The sequence below is a fragment of the Silurus aristotelis genome (assembly GCF_946808225.1).
Source record: "Silurus aristotelis genome assembly, chromosome: 23".
Taxonomy (NCBI): Eukaryota; Metazoa; Chordata; class Actinopteri; order Siluriformes; family Siluridae; genus Silurus; species Silurus aristotelis.
The window spans coordinates 8,457,665-8,465,917 of NC_139596.1; the positions used below are offsets into that span (position 1 = coordinate 8,457,665).

At 36.5% G+C, this 8,253-nt stretch overlaps 1 long non-coding RNA gene across 1 annotated transcript; it reads left to right on the forward strand.

The window, feature by feature from the left end:
* Positions 1-277: 277 nt before the first annotated feature.
* Positions 278-759, forward strand: LOC310718157. Its single transcript, XR_014531057.1, has 3 exons — positions 278-432; positions 533-589; positions 695-759. It is a non-coding gene; the product is annotated as an uncharacterized lncRNA (long non-coding RNA).
* The last annotated feature ends 7,494 nt before the right edge of the window (positions 760-8,253 follow it).

Consider the following 8,253-nt stretch of genomic DNA (forward strand, 5'->3'; position numbering starts at 1 on the left):
AAAAAGTATAGTCAGTACTTTAACTTTTACCAGAGTCCTTTAAAACATGGGTAATTTGTACTTCTGAAGAATGTGTGTATTTTTCCCAGCACCATTCATCAGGCTTTTGTCAAACTGAACAAAAATACAAACAAATAAAGTTATGTATAATGTAAGAATTAAAGCTTAATTAAATGTAAAGCTATATGTAACCAGGTTAAAAAGACAACGGGTCATTTATGTTATTTAGGCTGTGTGTTAAGTGTGTGACACAGTGTGTCACACACTTACGCTGGCCTTTTAAGAAACGGAACTATAACGCAAAAGGGTTGTTTCCTTCCGGTAAAAAAAAACAGAGCGCAACATCTAATTGGTGCACGTGTATTTAGCCATAAAGCACAAAGAATGACCGATTTCTTTTGGGATATATCTCGTTTGGTGTGGAAAAGAAGCGTAAAGGATTAAATATCAGTATAAGACTTTCTTATATAGTTTTGCGTATAATTTTATGTGGACCAGAGATATTGAGATGTGGTTACTCTGTTTAATCAAGAGGGGAGAAAGTGTTTCGTAAGCCCCGTGTGTTTCTGGGTGAGCGGGAAGCCTCAGAGTAAGTTTTGTTCACTGTTCATAATACCACAAAATGGGTTCATTTGCCATCTACATGTTTGTTTATTGAAATGGATTCTGTATTTTATTTCTTTAATATGTGTAGAGAAGGAACGAGTCTGTAATATCCGGTGATAGCATGTGCCAGAGTGGTGGTAAAAAGTAAGTTTGCGACATTGTAATTGATTCCATTCTCTCTATAAATTCATTAAGTTATAAGTTATTTAATGTGATGTAATAATCCAGGTTTAAGTGTGAGAGCATGTGTTATGTTGTGTAATGCTATTTGCACTGTGTTATCTGTAATATGCATTAATCACACACAATGTAACGTTATGAAGGATCGTATTTTCATGTACTTATGTTACTTAAGCAGCCTTATTCAGACTTCGTGCAGATGTTATATTCATGTCTTTTTGTTTCCTAACATAAAGGGCTGCTACCGTTGTCTATGTTCGTGGGTTGTTTATGTCTATATTAGTTGGGTGAACAAAGAGTTTTGTTCATTACCGTTGTGACTTGGAACAATTATATTGGCACTGTGATAAGAGAAGTGGACTTTTTGTTTGTTAACCAGTTTTTCACTAGTCCTACCTTTCTACCTCCATCTTCCCCAGAGTTTGCATAGTTAACGCTGTACTGCTTAACGTGCAGTCTGAAAATAAAAGATCCCCGTTAAAATATATTATCTTTGTCCGGTGTCATTAATCATTCATCTCCCGGGCTACATATACATACTTAGCTGAACATTTTTCGACATGACCATAACCAACAAAAAATAACAACAAGAATTTAGTCGATAGTCTTCCGAAACATGTTGCCTAAACCTGGATACATTTATTTATACATGAACTTTACTATCATATTTACTAAACTCAAGGTTTTTAATTTTACTGTAATTCCAATGTACAGTTGTACTTTTAATCGCAACCTTGTTCAAACTGAACGCTAAAAATTGCTTGTAAAAGTAAATACAGAATGCACTTATTTAACCTACAAACTTTTAGGCTCTAATGGACATGTTTCAGCCACTGCTCGCAACCTTGGGGTAACTATAAATCCTTCTCCTCACATGTTGCTATTGTGGCTCGTTCTTGTCTATTTCTTCTCTACAACATTGGAAGGATTCGACCATTTCTGTTGACACAGGCTGCCCAGGTGCTTGTTTAGTCTCTTGTCATTTCGAGAATGAACTACTGCATCTCTCTGCTGGCAGGTCTTCTTCTGAACGCTATTCGTCCACTGCAAATGATCCAAAATGCAGCTGCATGACTTGTGTTCAACCTGCCTAAGTTCTCCCACACCACCCCACTGCTGTGCTCCCTCCACTGGTTTCCAGTAGCTGCATGTATCAGAATTAAAACACTGATGCTTGTCTACAAGGCCAAAAATGGACCAGCACCCTTTTACCTCAGAGACCTCATGAACTTCCCCTAGATGTCCGTACAGCGGAGTCCCTGGCTATCTTCAAGCGACGGGTGAAGACCTACCTCTTCCTGAAACACTTAAACTAACACTTTCCAAGTTTGCTTTGTTAAAAAAAAATCTCCTAACAGAGTTTTAGGCTGATTTATCTTAAATTGTAATCTAGCGTACCAGTGTAGATTTATTCTTGATAGACACTCAAAGCACTTTTGTAAGTCGTTCAGGACACGGGCGTCTGCTAAATGCCGCAAATGTAAATGTTTGTTTGTAAGCTGCCTTATGTGGAATCTTACATATTTGCAGTTGCAAGACTCTATCCACAAGGGTCTGGAACCTGGACTTTTTCCAATAACCACTATTTTTGAGAAAACCTATAAAACCTGCGGGACATCAAGCTGTTAAGCTGAGGGGTCCCTCTCATCTGAAGAGTTTGGATTTAGAAGGATCAGAGGGTTTTAATCCCAGACTATCTGTCTCTGCATGTTCTCTGCTGCCATTATTAATATTTTGATACTATAATCCCAGAAAGAAGCTATGCTCTGAATTAATATAAGCCTCTCACACCGCCTTACTATGAGGCTAAATATTTACTATGAGGCACCATAGTTAGAAAAATCAAATACGGCATAAAATTCACATAAAACAGCAATCGGAATTCTAAGCTGTGCCTCTCACTTTGCACATATCAAAGCTTTGTTTTTAATCACAGCCTATCTAATAAGACCCTGGAGAGTAATATTGCTGCAATATTCCACCCATAAACAGGATCATATTGCAGCAGGTCACCAGCACTAACCTTCTGTGGAATTATGGTCACAGTAATCCACTCTGATTTCATCAGTCACCACGATAGTGTCAAATAGCCACAAGAACTTCAAGTAAAGCCTTCAAGCTTTTGATGTATCCTGCTCATTGAGGAAATTGCATTACCCTGTTCTCACCGTTAAGTCGGACATAAAATATAATACATTCAATGATGTTGGGACTGAAAGAAGTTTGGGAAAATATTGGCAACCATACTGCTGTTTAACAGTGGATTGAAAAGATTTCTCCTGTATTTTCTTCTCTTTGAATGTGTGTGTTAGCTTGGCTTGTTTGATTGATATTTACTAACTTGGCAATTAGCTCAGTCCTCAACAGCATAATCAAAGCGACAACTTTATACTTTTTTAAAGCTGTTGATTTTGAATTTTGTTTAGGTTTCATTATGATTTAGAAGTTAGTCCAGGGAAGCTTTGGGGAGGATGCACATATTCAGTATGCAGATCAGTACTCACTTCACCATTAATAAATTCTTATAAATTCATGTAAAGGCAAATTTGGCATACATATCGTCATACTTTAACTGATTTGAAGTTGGACTAAATCTACATCATGAGATTCAATCAGGAGATTATTAAAATTTGTATAAATTCCGTTGCAGTATCATTTTATTCTAATTTGAAACATTACACCACACATGTTTCATCTGAACAAGCTTTATTAATATTAATATTTTTATTTTTGTTGTTTTAAATACTTTAATATAATATTATATTTATTATATTTAATATAATTTTATTTGGAGTGTTCATAATGGATATTGTCTCACAGTAGATAACAGTGCCAAGGTAAAAATCCCAGAGAAGACATAATATAAAGAAATCATTACAGCATACTAGTGTAGAAAAGCAAACACAAGCAGTTCATAGAGTATTAAAAGGAGGTAATGAATAAGATAAGAATGAATAATAATACTGAGATGAGCACAGAGCAGTCTTTGTGAAAGTAAACAAATCTAGAATATCCAGGTAAGTTTATCTATAATAATTGTGATATATATCGGTGGTGTGTTTGTTACTCAGTTATCTTGTTTAACTTTGATATTTCCCATTTAAAACCAGTGTGAGAAACAGACTGTGCAGGATGACTACAGATTACAATATAGTCACATGCATATTGTTAAAATTAATGACATTACATAATTCAGTCGCTTTATCCTGGACAGAGATGCAGCCTTTCCTAGAAACACAAAAAGGCATGAGTGAGGGGATCACCCTGGTTGGATCGCCAGTCACTCACAGGGTAACCACACATTCACATCTTGGAGAAGTGGGAAGAAACTGGGTGACAATGGGGACACTGGAGCTGTGAATGGGCAACACTGCCGACTTCTGTGGCACCTTTCTGTTTGGAAACTGACAGTTAAGATGTGCATAAATGATATGTTATGCATTTGGTCAGATAAATAAATAAAATAAATGTAACTTATTACAGTTTACATTTATTAATAGAGATATTCATATGAACTTAATTCATTTATGAGTTAGGAAAATGCTTATTCAGGATATATTTCTAAGCTTTATTTATTATGAAGATATTATATACACGTTTGCATGCTGGTATATTTTATACTTTGCCGTGTAGATTATTGTGTCCTTTGTGATTTTGTCATTAAGTTTAAGGAGACAGCAGCACATATATATTGATTTACAAAGCAATACATTGTAACCTGCCTTCCTATTTGTAGAATCATCTAATACTTATGAGTATCAGGTATTATTCCTATGCTTCTAGTCTGGTTGCTCTATAGAGTACCCAAGATTTGTTCTGAGTTAGGACATAAGGCTTTTGCGTTTCTTTGTAATTTTGTTACTTTGTAATGGCATGTCTTTTTAGCTAGGGCTTCTTCGAAAAAATATATACATTAATATGCAGAAACTTCTTGGTTAAATAGAGGTTAAATAAATAAAGCAATAAAAAAAAGTAACAAATTGTTTAAATGCAATTAAATACAAAGAATCAATGGATAAATAATTAGTTCAACAATATATTACTTTTTTACATCTCTCTCTCTCTCTTACTCACTCACACTCTCTCACTTTCTCATATTGCCCACCCACTATGCAAGTGATAGGGGTCATCTAACACAGACAAACATCTGTGTCTCAGGGAGCATGTGAAGAGAGGCGAGCATGAAGGGGAGTTGACATTCCCCCCACCTCCAGCCTCCACTGAGGAGACCGAGGTCTTCATAAATAATCCTTAAGCAATCTGCTTCTTTCCGCTCCCCTTATTAATTACTTTTATGGCCAAATTCAAACATCTGTCACTGTGGGATATACAAATTAATTATGCAGCTTCTTCCCATCAGGAAAAAAAAGAATGTGTTTGCTGATATTCTGGCTTGTAAGCAGTGCAAGAGATCGCTCTGGGACAATTTATAGTAAAAGGTTTTAAACCAAAATTCAGAACTACACAAGAGAGAAGAGCTTTGATCCTATTTCTAGTCATCTTATCTTAGCATCCTTTTACTCGGTCCATTCCAGTTTGGAGTATACATTTGCTATTTAATGTTAATTATTATGTTTTAAACATTATACACTCTGTGCCTTTTGAAAAGTAATTTGAGGAAGGATTTTAAAAATGTTTGTCTATTAAACTTTTTCTAGGTCTCAAGTCAAGGACCATTTCCCCCCAATTTTTGGTAAGGTGCTTTTTGTTTAGGGACTTTGATCTGGAGCTAGCTGACAGAAGACAGCTGCCTGCTTGTCCTCTGCTCGGCAGTAAGGTGCCCTGGGACTTTGCCCGATCAAGGGTCAGCACCTTTGAGGGGAGGCAACATTTGCTAGCAGTTATTGAGCAGCAGGGAGTCTGCCATGCCCTTCCCCTCATCTTTCAGGAATAAAAAGCGGGCCAGGTTGAAGGCGGATTCGCGGCTGGTGTTACCCATCATCCCTCAGAGCTGAAGGTGGAAGTGACCTTGAGATGGTGAGGGGTGGTGTGGCAAGCTGGGCACAGTAGTGTCGCTCTTGCAGGACTGATATCGCCACTGCTTGAGTGAGTGGGGTTTGTTTTACTCTACCTTTTTAGTGGACAGATAGTTGTGTAATTATGGTATGTAGATGTTAGAATGCAGTGTTGGCATTAAAGTTTATTTGTTTCAAAGTGGGCCCTTGAGCAAGGCCCTTAACCCTCTATGCTCTGGGAGTCCCTTACGAGGGAAATATCAAGGTCCGTGACGTCGAGTGACGTGGGGCCGCCTTCCCGTGGGCTCACCACCTGCAGGAGGGACCGTAAGGGACGGTGCTGTGAGGATTGGGCAGCAGTCGAAGGTGGGGGCCTGCTTAGACTGCTGCCCCCGCGACCCGAATTACGGATAAGCGGGAGAAAATGAATGAATGAATGTTTCAAAGTGGTAAATCCCCAGGCTGGGCAGGTCCTTTGAAAATCAGATGAAGGAGGCTCTGGAAGGGATCCCGAGAATTAAATTGATATGGTTGGTGTATGTTTGGTATTTTGAGAAAAAAAAATGAAAAAAATAAATAAATAATCATAAGCCAAAAATATGAGCAGTCTTTGTTAACCTCAGCCAGTATACCAAGTTTCTCTGTAGAGTCCTGAATTTAATTTTTTTTTCATTAAAACTTTTAAAAAAAATTTATTCGCACCAGCAATCAACATACAGTAAGATTTGCTATAATGATGCCAGTGAGGATGCATGTGCAAAATCTATTGCTAAACACACTGAAGTTGAAGGTCCAACACCATACTTAGATACTATATAACAATTGCCCTTGATTTTTCACCTTTGTATTTAATTCCTTATCATGCTGAATGTAGTGTCATACTGTATATTTAAGGTAAGTCATGTATTCTTTTAAACACAGCTAAATAAAACAGTACACATTTTGAAGTTTTGTGCAAAGTTCTAGTGCAAACAATTAATGGGTGCGAAGCATGGCAGTATATATTATGACAAACAACACATGCTCCATTATGCCAGCTGGTGTGATGGTGCGATAATGTCAGACTCATTAACTTCAGCACACAGTTTACGGTGGCCTTTTTTACGACACAATTAATTGATTTACACATACATTAGAACAAAAATAACTCGACGGAAATGCAGTTGGAAACCAGCTTTTAATGTTTTATAAATGCTTCTAGTAGCAATGTGAAAGAAAGTATTCACTCATGGTTAAAGCACAGGGACATGAAGGATATAGCAGGAAAACAAGCATGCAATAGTAGCCATTAATTTCTCGTATGTGGTTTATTAGCAATTATGTTCTTAGCATGTAGTGGTCCAGTTCAGGTTCTCAGCTCTTTAAAGTTCCTAATGTTCTACTAGCCTTCTATCTATCATTCAGACAAATCTTTACAATCCATTTCCTCTGAATCCATAGGTGACTAATGTAGAGAAATTATTCAAGCTTATGCATGAATATAATTTGACAGAAATACTTCTCTTCCTAATATGTTCCATATTGGATTGTAAGGCAAAAAAGAAAAAATATATATATATTAAGATTTATTCTGTTTTGAATATTAAGGTAACTAAAAGATGGCATTTAAAAATAACAGACTTCTCTATGGGCGTCACTTACTTGTTAATTAATACAACAGGAAAAAATGGGTAGACGTGATAAAATTTGGTAATTTCTACATCTTTAATTTTCTTCTATTAGTATTCCTGTGTATAGCCTTTTTATTTTCAGTTCTATATACTATGTTCTATAGCTTTTCTGGGGTTGAAAACTGAAACATGATTGAGTCAAAAGAATAAAATCTGTAATACAATGTTTCTATTGCTGTTAATCATCATGACAATTCTGCAATAGTAATTTTCAGTCAGCACTGTGTCAGACTACGGAATTGATGTTAATTTTAAAAGCATATTTAATCTCTGGCTCAGAGATCTCATCACACCTCACCTTTGACAAGAAAGATGACTGACTTCTAGTCGGACATATAATAATAATGGGAGAACGAGGGGCATAGTATTAGAATAAAGAAAGCAAACAGGAGTGAGTGGGGGGGAAAGCATTTATTCCTACTCCAATTTGGTGGTGGAATAGTAAGCGATTTATTTAAGCTGATTTATCCTTGAATTGTTATCAAGTTCAAAGTTTGTTTATCTATAGAAGTTGTGTGTTTAATTCATGACAATTTAAGATGTTTATCTAGCAATTAACACAAGGTGTTTTTACCTCTGTGTGTATATTAAATGTGTTGTTTTAGTTAGCATGCCAACACTATCCAGTTCAGGCCCAATGTTTTCAATGGAATGGAGAACATAATACATATTCTACATAATGGAATCCATAAAAAATAAAAATCTGTGAGTTTGGGTTTTTTTTATGCTGCATGTTAGCTAGCTAGCAAAACTTCTTGGTTGCTGTAAACTCTGAGCCATCTGTGATGCAACAGACACAAGCCTACATGTGTACTCAGTAACTGTGACATTCACATTGAACG